This window comes from Apis mellifera, linkage group LG6, assembly GCF_003254395.2.
Source record: "Apis mellifera strain DH4 linkage group LG6, Amel_HAv3.1, whole genome shotgun sequence".
Lineage (NCBI taxonomy): Eukaryota > Metazoa > Arthropoda > Insecta > Hymenoptera > Apidae > Apis > Apis mellifera.
This window is the reverse complement of record NC_037643.1, coordinates 14,155,878-14,171,057: the sequence shown is the minus strand read 5'-3', so window position 1 is coordinate 14,171,057 and position 15,180 is coordinate 14,155,878. Positions and strand designations below refer to the sequence as shown.

Here is a 15,180-nt window from a genome sequence, read left to right as displayed (position 1 = left end):
CGAATTAGTACAATTCATTAATCAAAAAAAATTACCTAAGAATTTAACCTAACCTAAAATTAATAAATCCAATTAATCAGATACTGTAGAAAAATCAGGGAAATATGAGAAATTACACGAGAAGAATTGATCAAAGAGCATCGCATAACCAAAAGAGTTTCAATCAGTTCCGGTTGACGCTTCGAATATCCAACTTTCTGTCGCATTCTCCATTTTCGTATTTACCCATTATACCTCGTTGCTTCGCAGGCGTTTGCTGTTCCGCTGCAATAATGCATTCTACTCGTCTTTGTCACGTATCGTACATATTTATTCCTCATTCCTAATCCCTTCCTAACGCTTTCCCTATTCTTCTTCATCCCTTAATATCAACGGAGCCAGTGAAATAATTAATCTGAAACTAGTCCAGAACAAATAATTTTCGTAATTTCCCAATTAACGTTTTCGAATTTGTTATTGCAGAAATATTCGAAAGACCTAAAACGACTCTCCCTTCTTTCTTCTCCATCTTAAATTCTTTTTTCGTTACTTGAAAAATTTTTATTTTAATGACTACTTAAATTAACCTCTTCTACTGATTTTTAACCGACGAGAGCAATAATTAGAAATATATTTAAACACAAATTAAACGTGTTTCGAAATATGTTAACAAAGAGCACAATATGCATTTCTGCGATGAAAATTTCCTCCCCAAAGAGGAGGAATTCTCTCTCCTTTGGCAGGATCGAAAGGGACGTGGAATAAAAAGGGGCGTGCCATCGTCGCATCCTCCTCCTCCTCCCGGATTCTTTCGCCCCGCAATATCGCAATATCTTCCGCGCCCTTCCGTCTAATCGAGACAAACCCTTACATAAGCGCACCCTCCACGCTAACCCAGATCTAACCCAGACCTCATTTTATAACTTGATATCCAAACGCGACCCAGATTTTGTTTAGATTTCGATCCTTGCCTAATCCCCCGATTTTATCTTATCAAGTTCACGCCCACGCGGCCGTATCTATAGGATGTAGCCACTTAGGATCCATATTTGTCGGTATTTCCGCATCTGTGACCTCCAGAGAGCTCCTCTGCAATTGCTTCTCTTACTTGGATTCTTATTCTTATTTTTCATTTGTGTAAATATTTTTGATAATGTGCATAGAATTATTTTATCTAGCATCTTTTTTTTTTTTCTTTGAACATTAATTTATCAATTCGAAAAAGGAGATTGGAAGAGGTTAGAATTTATTATGGAGAGTTTAATTTTTGTAGGTATCGATTTGAAGGTACTTGGATTCTTATTTTTATTTTTCATTTGTGTAAATATTTTTGATCGGTCGATAATGTGCTTAGAATTATTTTATCTAGCATCTTTTTTTTTTCTTCTTCTTTGAACATTAATTTATCAATTCGAAAAAGGAGATTGGAAGAGGTTAGAATTTATTATGGAGAGTTTAATTTTTGTAGGTGTCGATTTGAAGGTACTTGGATTCTTATTTTTATTTTTCATTTGTATAAATATTTTTGATTGGTCGATAATGTGCATAGAATTATTTTATCTAGCATCTTTTTTTTTTTCTTTGAACATTAATTTATCAATTCGAAAAAGGAGATTGGAAGAGGTTAGAATTTATTATGGAGAGTTTAATTTTTGTAGGTATCGATTTGAAGGTACTTGGATTCTTATTTTTATTTTTCATTTGTATAAATATTTTTGATTGGTCGATAATGTGCATAGAATTATTTTATCTAGCATTTTTTTTTTCTTCTTCTTCTTTGAACATTAATTTATCAATTCGAAAAAGGAGATTGGAAGAGGTTAGAATTTATTATGGAGAGTTTAATTTTTGTAGGTGTCGATTTGAAGGTAAAATGAAAAATTTGTGATAAAGAAATGATGATATGTTGAGATGATTTAAAATGAATGTTTATATCGGATGTCGTTCGAAGGTCATTGCTATAAATGATTAACGTCTTGTCGTCACTTTTCCAAAAATAAGTAGCAGTTTAAAAAAACGACTTTGAAACTTCGAAGGACAAAAATATGTTGGAAAATATTCCAATAATCGTGATATTTTTTTCGAAACGAACTCGTTTCTTCTCTCGACAAATTGTGCGAAACATCGATCTTTTAACAATTTTTTTAGAGAAATAAAAAAAAAAAGTATTGTTGATTTCAAATATTCAAATTTTTTGTAAAAATGTAATGTAAATGTAAATTGCAATGATCATTCAGTGTTTGAATTTTAGTTAAAAATAAACGCGATGAAAGTAAAAAAGGATGTATTGTGAGATACGTGACATAAAATGAAATTCTAGAAAAACAAGCTTTCTGTTTATAGAACGCGTTGAACATTGTCGAGGAATATTTATTTAAACGGCGTGGAAAATGAAATTAATGCAAATAAAAGATTTTTAAGGAAATATTGTCAATCGTCAAAATATAAATTCGTATAAAAATAAGCATAGCATAAACGATAGTAAATCGATAAATAATTTATTTGATATTCCATGTAATAGTTCTAAATAACTCTATACGTACAACGCCGAACGATCCAACATCAGATAACTCGAAGTTAAGTTTTAATTCATCTTACGTTTCCCGAACGAGGTTCAAACTCGTTATATTCAAATAAAAAATAAATATTCAACGAGATAGAAGGGAAAGGAACATTTCCATCGGAATCATCTTGTTGCGATCAAATCGCTATCACCGATTGTTTAAAGACGCGCATAAAAGGAGACCATTATTTCCTTCGTTTCCTCCTCGTTTCTTCTTTGTCCGTCGTTTCCGGGTGACGAGGCTTGCACGCTTGGACGGTTTCCCCCACCCCTCGCCATGGCGCCTAGTATCGTCGCGCGACGCAGTAGGGGGAAGGGATCGGGAAATGCAAGAAGTTGGCCGGTTCAGTCGCGTTCGAGCTCTCGATCGTATCGGATCGATTCGAATTCTTTGGTCTCGCGCACGAGTCGGTTGTCGAATGGAACACCAGTGAACGTACACGGTACGAAATTTCTCGTTTATCTCTTCTTCCTATATCCCCTGATTCTGTATTGTTATAATAGTCGAGGTAACTTTGATATTCGAATACACATAGAAAATTTTATCGTGAAAAAAATGACAGTAATTAAAGAGGGATGGTTACAGGGAGTGAAGAAATATCTATATCGTTGTGGCTTTTTATCATTTCTTCGAAACGATTCGATTTTTTCCGTAATTTATCGAATTTCTTTGGAAATGAATTTTTATTTTCCACTTAAATAGTAATTAAATACAGGTTTTTAATATTCTCTTTAATTAATTCATGGATTAATTTATATACAATCTTTTTTTTTTTTTTAATTTTTGATATTTCCTTCAATTCAATTTTCAAACGTGGAAAGAGGAATCATGTCTCCCACTCTTTAACCTTCTCTGTTCATTCACTCAGTTTGGTCTCGGTCAGTCACTGGACGTTTCATTCAATTGATTCGCCCGGTTTTTTCCTTGAACCTAATCCAAATGGACTGGATCCATTCGGTTACTCGAGCAACATTTTCGATCATCGTAGATACCGAAGACATCGATGAATGAATAGTGTTTTAAAAAAATAATCAATCGAATAAAGTATTAGTAAAGGAAAGTGATTTACATTCAAGAAAACTGCGAATTGAATCTAATTTGGGATAATATTTTATATTTATATTGAATATTAAATATCGAAGCGCGTAATTCAAATTTTATTAATAAATACATCGAGCAACGCGACGACATTGAGAATCGTGCACTCGATCCATCTATCGATCAATGGTATCAATTTCTCAAAGTTTAAATAAAATTAAACGATACCATCGCTACCTTTCGCGCAAGGTTAAGGACGAGATCGGGCCGTTCAGATATTGTTTATAATTAATCGCCGACCGAGTTTGCGACCGAGATCGATGTCAAGAGTTAGAACAGGTTAGGAATTGGCGATCGCTATCCGGAAGATTAAGAATTGGCTGACCATTTTAAATGGCTCCTAGCGGACGAGTTTGTTGGTCGAGTTCCCGATTAATTGCGGATTTAGTCGGAGTTTAAACGACGTCCCGGGACATCTGGACTCGCCGTTTTCAAAAGTTTGATATTGCGCGATCGAATTTTTTCTTTTTTTTCAAAGTTACACCGAATCGAATTCGATACAGTTTTTTTTTTTTTTTTTTTTACAGAAATTGAATAAAAGTAAATATTGTAACTTGTAAAATATTTTTTTTTTTCTTACCACAATTAATATTTCTACATTCCATATAATACAACGAGGTGAATTATCGACTGAAGAGCGATATAATAAAATTAATTCTTAATACCTTCGTCTCGTTAAATCGTTATATTCGACGCGTTAAGACGAGGTTGAAAAACTTCTCGCGACTCGCGGATGGCAAATATTTGTAAATTCAAGTTTTTATCGGAGCTCTGACGGTGCTCCTCGCCGTAGGAGTGCACCTTCCCTTCCGTTCATTTTGTGTTGCCTCTACAACTCGAACTAGATCATTTTCTTTAAAACTTCTTAAGAAGCTCTTCGGTTTGTCTTTTCGTTCGGTTACATTGTTCCTCGTTAACACGCAGATTTATCAATTCATTAATATTCGATTATAATGCACTTTTCACTCTTTAAATCGATTGGAATAATTTTTTTTTTTTTCATCGATTCAATTTTCTTTTTCTTTCGTTTCTTCCTTTCTCGAACGAAATAGACGGATCCGAATAATTCGGTTCGAAAACTTTCGAACGCGTACGTGCTCCCACGTTGAATTTTTGAAACCGCGTTACGCGAACGCAACGTGAAATCGAGTACCGAGTTCGATGTAATCCGTAATTTGTAAACAGCGTGTTGAGGAGAGTGCGTTGAGCGAGGCTGAAGCCGGTTAGCGAAAATCCAATCTCAATATTTCTCTGTTAACTAAAGGGTTTATTTTATGCTCTCGCCAACGTCATTTCACCGGGTAACATAATTAAGCGCATCCCTGTGCCAAAAAACCGTGTGCGTCGTCGATCGTTGATGCAATTTCTTTGAATTATCCCGCGTTTTAAATTTATTCAGAGTGTGTATATATATATTTATTTGTACATTTGAAGAGTGAAAAATACGTTACGATAACTCGATCGCTATTATTTATCGTTAAAATCAAAAATGAATGTATAAAAATTTTTTGTTAATACTTGGAAGTTATAATTAATTTACATCAAGCATATACAATTATGATAACTTGAGAATATATAATTATAATTTTATTGGAAAGAATTTATTTAAAATAGCATTTTGAAATTTAAAAAATATTTTATTAATAATTACAAATATATACCTGTTTTAAACTTTTAAAAGATATAGTTTGTCGAATTTATTTATTTATTTTTTTACATTTAGCGATGTTTAAAAATTTTACATAAACGTATTTGTTGATATAAAATATTAAAAATGCGTATGTAAAAATTTTTTATCGATATTTAGCAATTTAGATGTTATCATCGATGATGTAATTACTCGAGAATCGCGCTAAATCATAGTTGATACGATCGAATTTTCACTGATTTCCCCAATGGAATCGCGAGGAAAATATCTTCTCGGGTTTCATATCGCGGAATCAAAGTTATTCTAATTAGAGGAATCAAATAAATTAACCTTGGAAATATGAATAAATATTTCTAATTTAAAGAAACGTGTGACGAAAGGAATTTTTTCTATGATTTTTATTCGTTGAATTATAAAAAAAAAAAATTATTTCGTCCGAAATTTATATTTTAATTGTTTTAAATAAGAGAGAAAAATGTTTGGAAAAATGAAAAAAGATTTAATTCTCTGTGGCAGTAAACTGCGTTAAAGCGGAAACTTTAGGGAGAAAAAAGATCAGGAATGGAGAACGTTGTTCGAGCAGAGTCGAGCTACGGCAATTTTCCGCCGTAATTTCATGTTAAAGGGATGCCAATGGGTGGACCTCGATGCCTTCCTTATTCTTAATTCGGAATCGAATTTCTCGAAAACTCGATTTCTCGTCGCCGTTTCGAGGGATGGACGCCTTCGTGAATCGAATTATTTATGTATTTTTTTTCTCAAATCTACCAGAATTACTTTCTCGTTCGAGTCGATCGAAAATCTGGAAGAATGTTTCATTTTTCCCCTATAGAAGAGTTGAACTCGAAGAAAATTGCTTTTCGAATTGAAATTACGGTGGTAAAAAGACGAATTTCGGCTAGTTTTTTTTCTTTCTTGCAGAAAATTGTAAAATTGTAAGTTTTAAAATTTTTATTCTACTTCTGGATGAAACATATGTAGATTCTTGCGAAACGAGGGAGATGCATTGCCCAGCTACGTGATGTACGAATATACGAATCTCGTGGGTTATGCATAAATTATACTAAAAAAACTATTTATAAGGAATATGCAACGAAAGTGTAAGTATAGAGTGTTCTAAAAAACATGTTCTTTTAAAACGTAATATTCGTAAAATTTCAAATTTAAAATTTCAAATATATATATAAAATATATTCTTCAGGATAAATTACATAACCGAGATATAAGCGATAAAAGCATAAAAGAAAATCATCGTAATAACGCGGTAACGCTTTCGTCGGATTCGTAACGTTCAAACTTCTACCGTGCTGCCTCGAGCAATGAAAAATCCCTAGATGACCGAACGTTGCTCAGTAGGTATACTCGCCTCTCTCAACGTCGTTCTTCCAAACTTGTGATTGACACTAACCTATAGCGAGGAGAAAGTTTCGCTTCTTTCCACGCCTAGATAACGTCGGAGAAATCCCATCGCTTTTACTCGAATCGTGAATCATCAACGGTTAAAATTAGCAGTGTATATTAATAATCGTGTATATAAATATCGATTTTTTTTTCTCTCTCTCTTTTACGCTGTGTAACCGTTGTGCGGTTGAATCCGTCGTTAGAGGTTATATATATATATATATACGAATTGTACGTTTATTGGTGATGTGTGCAGTTTGCTGATTTTAATTTATAGAAATCAAAGTGTATGAATTGCGATCGTCTCAATGTAATATTAATTTCTAACATTAGATGGAGCGAAGTGTTCGATGGTGTTGTGTAAATTAACCGTTGAGAATATATCGGCTTCGCGTTTATTCGAACTGTACGAAAGAAAGTGAATCGTCAAAGCGTTTAAGAAATATCATTTCTAGTGAGTTGAATAATTTCACGTTTATATTTTAACAAATTTCGAAATTGAAAATTCGTAACGTGATTCCTCTTCGGCCTGATCAGGATGATATCACCTCGACGGTCGACTAATCTAATTTGTTTAGCGGCGCGTGCACTACGTGAGTCTGATCGAAATTGACTTACATCACTGTCGCCGTTGGTGGCTCATTTGTCAATCATCACGTGTCCTCGATTAAGCATGGAAAATGAATATCAATAGTGTGAGATATATGTGTACGTGCATATACATATATATATATCGTCATCATAGATATCTGTACACGTCCTTTAGTAGGTTGTTGCCTTTTGATTTATAATAAGATCCTTGTCAAAAATTGATGATTTATTTAGAAAAATTTTTACAAATAATTCGTTCTTTTTTCTTTTCCATTTCAAAAGTTACGATATAAAAAATATTACGACGAACGTTCTTTATTATTTAAAAACGAAAAACAAAGATAGATAAAAATAAGTAGTTTAACCTTCGTATTTAAGTACTAAAAAGTATATTATTATTTTTATCGAGAATAATTAGACGTAATAATTCCGTTAAAACGTATATAATATTTTAAAACGATATTCTTGTTCGTTATGCCTCTTCAAGGGTACGTTAAAATAAAAAAAAAAATAATAATAATAATTTCTTAAGTGTTTTGATAACGTAAAACGCATTAGCGAAAAGAAATGAAGGTTATAAATTTAATTTTGTCGTTGATTGTCTATACTTGTGCCATACGTGAGTCATCAAAGTGCTCGACCGATAACTTTTCACCCAAAGCATTATTCATCGGTATGTTCGGTTTCGTTTTAAAATTTAGTTACCGATTGTGTTTCCGACTAATAAATTTATTCCGCATGCTCTCTCGTATATGTATATTATCGTGTATATTATAGTACATTTCATGTACGTTCTTAGAATCTGCTTTTCCGACTATATATATATATATATATATTTTAAGAAACTCGAAATAACCAGATCAAACAAACTCTTGGCCATATATCGTTTAAATTCTGGTAGGGATAACGACCTTGGACAAGTAAAACTTGAAACTTGTTATATTCACGTGCTCTCACGTTACCTTAGTTGTGAATTCTTAACAACACAGACGTGTCTTTTAAAATATAAATTGGCACGAACAGGGAATATTTTAAAAAATTGGAAAAGAAAATATATATATATATTTTATCATCAATTTCAAATTTATTTGAATTAGACTTTTTTTTCGAATTCGTTATCTATATTATTTATAACATTCGGTCAAATTTCAATTATTTTCCACAATTGCATCGTGCAGTCTCTAAAAAAACTGATATATATCTATTTCAATTACACGAAATACTCTTTTCATCGATACTTGATATACTATTAACGAGCAAGTTATCGTACTCGTTATTTTATAATCAATTAAGAGGTAATATTCGCCATGATGGTGTAGCGTTTTTTTTCAGTGTCGAGAAAGAGGCAAAGAGGTCTCTAGGCTCGTTGTTGACACCAGTCACGTACGTTTATTATCCGTCTTCCTTGCCTTAATGACGTCACTTTAATGAGATGCTCAGTTAAGCATAAATTTCGATCGACGGCGTGCGATTGATCCTTACGATGCCGCCTTCGAGCTTCGTGTTTGCACTTCGTGTTGTCTATGTGTGCAGCAAGTGTATCGTTGTGAAGATTTTCAAGTAACCAACCAAGGCGCGGTTCGTAAGAGTGCGCGCATATAACGTTCACTGACGTAAGCGAGACTATGATTTAATTTATACAACGTTTGAAAAACCTTGTTTGTTGCAACGTCTGTTACATCTTTAATACCTTTTATCTAATTATTATATTAAGACATCCCTCATCGCTTTCGTTATATAAATTTCTCCGATCATATTTATTCCAGCGAGATTTGTTTGAGGTTATGTTTTACCGTTTTAACCGTTGAAATTGAATCTCGTTGTTTTTCATTGAAATTTGATATTTTTCTTCGAATATTCTTTCGAAATTCTTTTTCGTTTCATAGGAATACGTTTTATTAGAAAATTGGTATTTTTTATTATTTTAAATTATGAATTCGATACAAGGTGTTTTTATGCTAAGCAAAAAATGGGCGGGGAAATAAATTTGAATTGAAACACATATTTGAATATTATACAAGGATTAACTTTCCATACTTTTAACAAGTGTTATGCAAATCTATTCTCATAAATCGATTCCTACGCTTCGACGTATATATCGAATAGTCATAGTATTACTTTATTCATTTATTCCTTCACCTACTTGTGATTCCATTCGTTTGGCATATTTTAAATTCTTATATTTAAAAAAAAAAGCTAAATATTAATTACACTATTTGTTGTCACATTATTATAAGTAAATCGATGTCGTTATTTATATATAATAGATAGTTATTTTACTTCACGTATCTTTATATTTTATTTACCAAAATATCCCCCAAATATATTGTTATTGTTATTATTATCTCTTCGATGTCTGAGAATAATAAAATTTCCTATTGACTGTCGCATATGTACATATTTACATATATATATTACCAGAAATTCTAAGAAATGATGACGCATATATTCGTGTTTAAAATACTGCAAGCATTCATTTATAAGCATTTCTACGTTGATAGTTCAAACTTCCAAATAGGTATTTCCGATTCTATTATTTATTAATATTTAATTTTCAAAATGATTAAAGAAATGTGATATTTTTCTATTATAAATAATATTTACACTGAGTTATTATTTTCATTATATTAAAATTTAAAAAATATATATTTGTGTTATTTAAATATTTGTAACGTTTAAAAATTTATTTCCACTTTATTATGATTTTATCAATATGATATTTATTGTTATTATTATTATTCTTATATAAGTTTCATTTAATTTCAATTATTTAAATGTTTATTCTATATTTCATTTTAAATATATCTCAATATTTGTTTAACGTTTTTCATCTTGTATGTTATTGATGATTCTATAGATATGTATTTTCAATAATATTAATTATATGCATGGGTAGTAATAAAATCTGTCATTTTGAATTTGTTTTCCCTATCAATTATATATTCACTATTGATATATTTTGTATAATTTAATGCAAAAGTTTATTACTTTTTTATTATAAATTGTAATATTATCAACTATATTCAACAATGATATCGAATGATATTTTGTTAAATAATATTTAAATAAAATAAATATCGTTTAAAAATTTAACCCATCTATGAATTTACTTCAATCAGTCATAAATAATTTCATCATTAATGTATCCCATTTCGACGTACTTCTTTCAAATTTTCCAAATAATTAACCTAACCTCTATTCTGCTTCATTGAATTCTAAAAGAATCACGTATTGCAAGAAAATAGGTGATAAATATCACGGATTCTCGAACTCGGTGATCATTTCTTTCTACTCGCGCTTCAGGATTCAATAAATTGAGCCAAATTTATGATCACACCGTATTTTCACGTTCGATGTACACTCGTTATTTCAGCGCGCACATACCATATATATATATATACACATGGAAGCCATGGAGCGTCGTCTAACGTCATTGTGTATTATTTTGACCGTGCAAAAAGGAATAGTGTCTGTGATTGGTTATGAAAGTTTTATATTTCGTTTGTAAATAATGTTTCATCGCGCAAAATGTCTGAGAAAATAATCAATCTATGGTTAAGATTGGATGTATATCTTATAGAGTAGAATTTTTTGTAAGAAATTAATGAATTTATGAACTCGACAATTATTTGTAGTGTTATGAATATATCATGGACATCTTATTTTATTCTAACAATATTAAATACTAAAGTTACAAAATTTTCATCAATAAGATATGTTAATATTTCTTTAAATTTCTTATTTGATTACATCCCAAATTTTAATACTCTTACTTAACGTTACATCTCTTTATATTCTAACCTATACGAGGATGCGTATTTCATGATGGTTCTGCCATCTATACCACGCTAGTTATAACTAACAATTTTTATGCTATTTTTCTTAAAGAATAAATTTCGTTCTTTTAATATCGACTAATCTTTTGACAAAATTTTGATTTTATTTGAAAACGAAGAGTTTATCATACATAGTTAATAGTATTTTTTTTCTTTTTTATTTTCCACTAGATTAAATATTACCATGTGATAAAATATTTGTAATTCCATTCTAAAAAAAAAAGATGGTAACCTTGAAATCTGAAAAGATATAACCTTGACGGAAATAATTTATCGATCGTAATTTTTTACTTTCTCCTAACCATCTTAATGTGCTCTTTTTTAATGACGATAACGAAAATAGAACGCATCGCGCTAATATAAAACATGGAATAATAAAATTATGGAATCTTATAAAACGTTATAAATATGGTATCTTGAGAATTGTTTATTATTATTATTATTACGGATCATGAATGTTAAACATAGCGAGGACGAGAAATCTTCCATCGGAAACATTATGTCTATATTTCACTCGCTCGATATCAGTTTCTTGTAATTAGGTTAATGTATATATTTTCAGAGGAATGAAAACTTCTTTATCAAAGAACAAGATTTCTTCGACGCGTTTCAATTTTTTTCCTCGTATAAATAATTATCCAATAAACAACAAATCAAAACCTTTTTTTTTTTTTAAATGAAATGAAAATAATTCTTTCTTGAAAAATTTAATAAAATAACATAAATGAAAGATGTTTCGAGCAATAAATCGTTCGAGGAAATAATAGTAATTAATTTTTTAATTTTTCTATGCAGGGTGTTTCGTAACATGTTGGGACCCACGTCAATGGTGAATAGAGGATACAAAAGCAATAAAAAGAGTTCGTATAAACATGTGCTCTATTTGACCTTACTCCTCGAGTTGCGGCCATTTTTATACACCAATAATATGCAGCATATTTATCTATGTATAGAAAATATTCGAAATATGGCTATTTTAGGCTCGAAAGCTTGAAATTGTTGTGTCGTAGAATTTTTTTATCTTTCAAAACAAAAAAAAAAAATATTTAAAATACTTTAACAAATATGAATATATAAAAAAACTGGCTGTAACTCGAGAACAGACTTCTACAAACTTCTCTTAATATCTCTGTTTCCTCTGTCCACTGCTGAAGTATGTTTCACGAGTCGTAATTATTTTATTTTTCACATTTAACTACTAAAATAATTGAATTATATATTTTTTATTATAACTTGCAGCGATATAGATGGCCTACATCAATTATTTCGTGATATTTTTGAAAAATATATTTACTTATAATGATCATTGAACAATAATTCAGGCAAAGAAGGTTCAAATATAAAGCACACGCAACGTTCGAATGATTAGTCGAGTTTTCTGATGCAGCCAAGAATGATATCTACTCTTGAAACTCCGTTTATATATCTAGTGAAATATACCTGCGAATGCAAGGAGTTGATAAATTTGCGGAAGTTTAGGGAGGTGTGTTCGTGCCACGATTTCGAATCACGAAACCGAATTATTTGGATGCTTTGAGCAGCGGTCTTTCAGTCTCGAGAAAAAGCTTTTCCAAATATTTTGCAATTTAAATGAGATCAAAAGTTTCAAGTTTTATTAGCCATATATTTGAAGAAATATACTCAATATGTATAAAAGATACAAGATTACAATTTCTTTCTCAACTTTTTCAAATTTTTCGAAAGAAATTTTTTTATATATATTTTTATTTATATTTCGATTATTGAAAGAAGTCGGAAAATTCTTATTAATTTACAGGATGCAACGCTATTTATATTCCCGCGTTATCTCGTTGCGGTTTCCCATCGAACCAGTTGAAGTTATTTTATTTAGTTCAGTTTCGAGAACTTCATTTGCTTCCATAGGTAACCTGATGCAACAGCAAATATTCAAAGCATCCGATATCAAAAGCTATCTGTGAAATTCTAAAACTGTGTAAAATCCGCCAAAAACTGCTTACAGCGAGAGATTTATTATATACGTGTAAAAAAATTAGAAAAATAATTCGAAATGAATATTCGAATATTTCCAATATTATAAAAGATAAAAATACTTTCCATATTTTTTTCATTGTTTTTTAAATATTCTATTTACTATCATTTATTTTTGTTCATTATTTTTTCGTGTTTAAATGAAAATCAATTTTTTAAATATATATATCTCTTTGATATCTTCATTCGTTTATCACATAAATATGTAATTGAATTTAATGGAAAGTTTAGAAATATTATTTTGGCACGATTCGTTGAAGACGTCACGTCTATAACCACTTTTCATTTCATATAACGTTTAACACACGAAAGGTGTTACTACTCTTCGATTCAATCGAGTCAGAATTGTTGTTTATTGGACTAGCAAGTACATTATATCGATTAGAATTTATTCGAGTTGGAATAAACGATTATTTAATATAAAGGGTGTCCCAAAATTAACGCAAGATTTGAATTAAATATAAAAGAGAGTTTTTAGATATTTATTTTATTTTTTAAGCGAATCGTAAAGTACATATGATAGGGAAAGTGTTCTTTCTTCAGGATTGCCAACTGATGCGAAAATGGCGGCAAATTCAAATCTTCTCTATTTGAAACGATATTAATTATAAAAATTACATAATCCTTTTCGTTAAACAAACGTTTAAGGATTGATATTAAATTATAAATTTTTTTACTAAAATCACCTTCTCAGATTATCTTTCATAAAATCTTAGGCAGCGTATTAGAGATTCTTCGTCACGAATCTTCCAAAGATCTCTCACAGGTATCCACGAGGAGGGAACGCGTTGGGCCGATTTGGCGATGGTCCAGTGGCGCATATTCTAAAAATTTCGCCGCATTCCTACCCCAGGAAACAGGGATAGAAAGAGTCGTAATCGTGATCGTCCCGGTGGCCCGTTTTGATTTCGGTGAGAGAAACGAGCACGTCTACGAAAACCGAACTTTCCCGCTTTTGTCTTTCTTCCTTTTTCAAATCTCGCTTAGATCATTTCACAGAGTGTTTCATGAGAGATATCTTGTTCGAGAGATTAGCTTTTCATCGATTGAAAATGAGAGGGAAGAAAAATTTTAAATTTAAAATTTTCTTACTTTCTTAGGTTAGGTCTCGTTTTCTTACTTTTTTAGGTTAGGTTAGGATAGTTGCGTTAGAAATGCGTCTTGAACATTAGGGCATGTTTTACGTCTCGAGGTGAAAAATAAATCTGAATTCTAAAAATATTTATTCTTAAAACACTCGACTATTTTTAACTGGAAGCATCTCACTTCTCAAACATTAGAAGTGGCCTTCATTGTCATGTCGATACGGTACATCATTGATTTTTTTTTTTCACGCATTCGAATACCCACTCGATTGATTTTTTTTTTTTATTTAATGTCATAAATAATATTTTTGATATTTATTTATAATGTCATTATTTATAAAGTATAAATTTAAGTCGCTTCGTTTTTTACTACGTGATTGCACGAAGTATGAAAAATTAAAAATATAGTGATTCACGCGATACTTGACTCGAAACAATCTGCATGTTTTATATTCCCTTGAATTATCTTCGTATATTCGGAAAATTCCATAAATATAAGATATAATAATACAGTATGAATCTCCTTCTCTTCGTAGTCATATATATTGCTTTATTTTTTCATATAACTTATTTAAACACAAGAATAATTTTTCATTTATAATATTTATCGATTATCTTCTAAAAAAGACAAGTGAAATTTCAGTTTCGAATTGATGAAAATCATTCCATGCCAATATCTGGTCTTATCGATCTTCTTAAAGAGGGTTATAACAAAGTTATTTTCATACGAATTTCATCTCTCGAGAGTAATCTCGATAAAATGCATCACTGCCAAAGCAAGCGTATAAAATTTCAAAAATAGCAAAGCTGATAAAGCGTAAAAGCATATAGAACATTTTTCCGATTTCGATTTTGATCGAGGAAGCACGCTCTCTGTCGTTAGGGGTGAGTACTTCGCTTTTGCTCATCACATTATTAGTATAGTGCGTTCGAATCCTCGGTTGAAGTCGCAAGCGGGGGGATTCTTT

General features: G+C 30.9%; 1 protein-coding gene across 6 annotated transcripts in view; it reads left to right on the top strand.

Annotated features, from left to right (window-relative positions):
- Window positions 1-15,180, top strand: part of LOC408876 (MOB kinase activator-like 2) — a 57,294-nt gene that overhangs the window by 29,089 nt on the left and 13,025 nt on the right. Inside the window, exons 1-2 of one of the 6 annotated variants that reach the window (XM_006570500.3) lie at window positions 2,891-2,985; window positions 14,856-15,097. The exons of 2 other annotated variants lie outside the window; for them this stretch is intronic. The gene's annotated coding sequence lies outside the window, so the exon portion shown is untranslated. Of the gene's footprint in view, window positions 1-2,853; window positions 2,986-14,855; window positions 15,098-15,180 lie in introns of those variants that run through there. 3 more of the 6 variants (XM_006570502.3, XM_016912787.2, XM_016912786.2) reach the window with 3 other exon arrangements.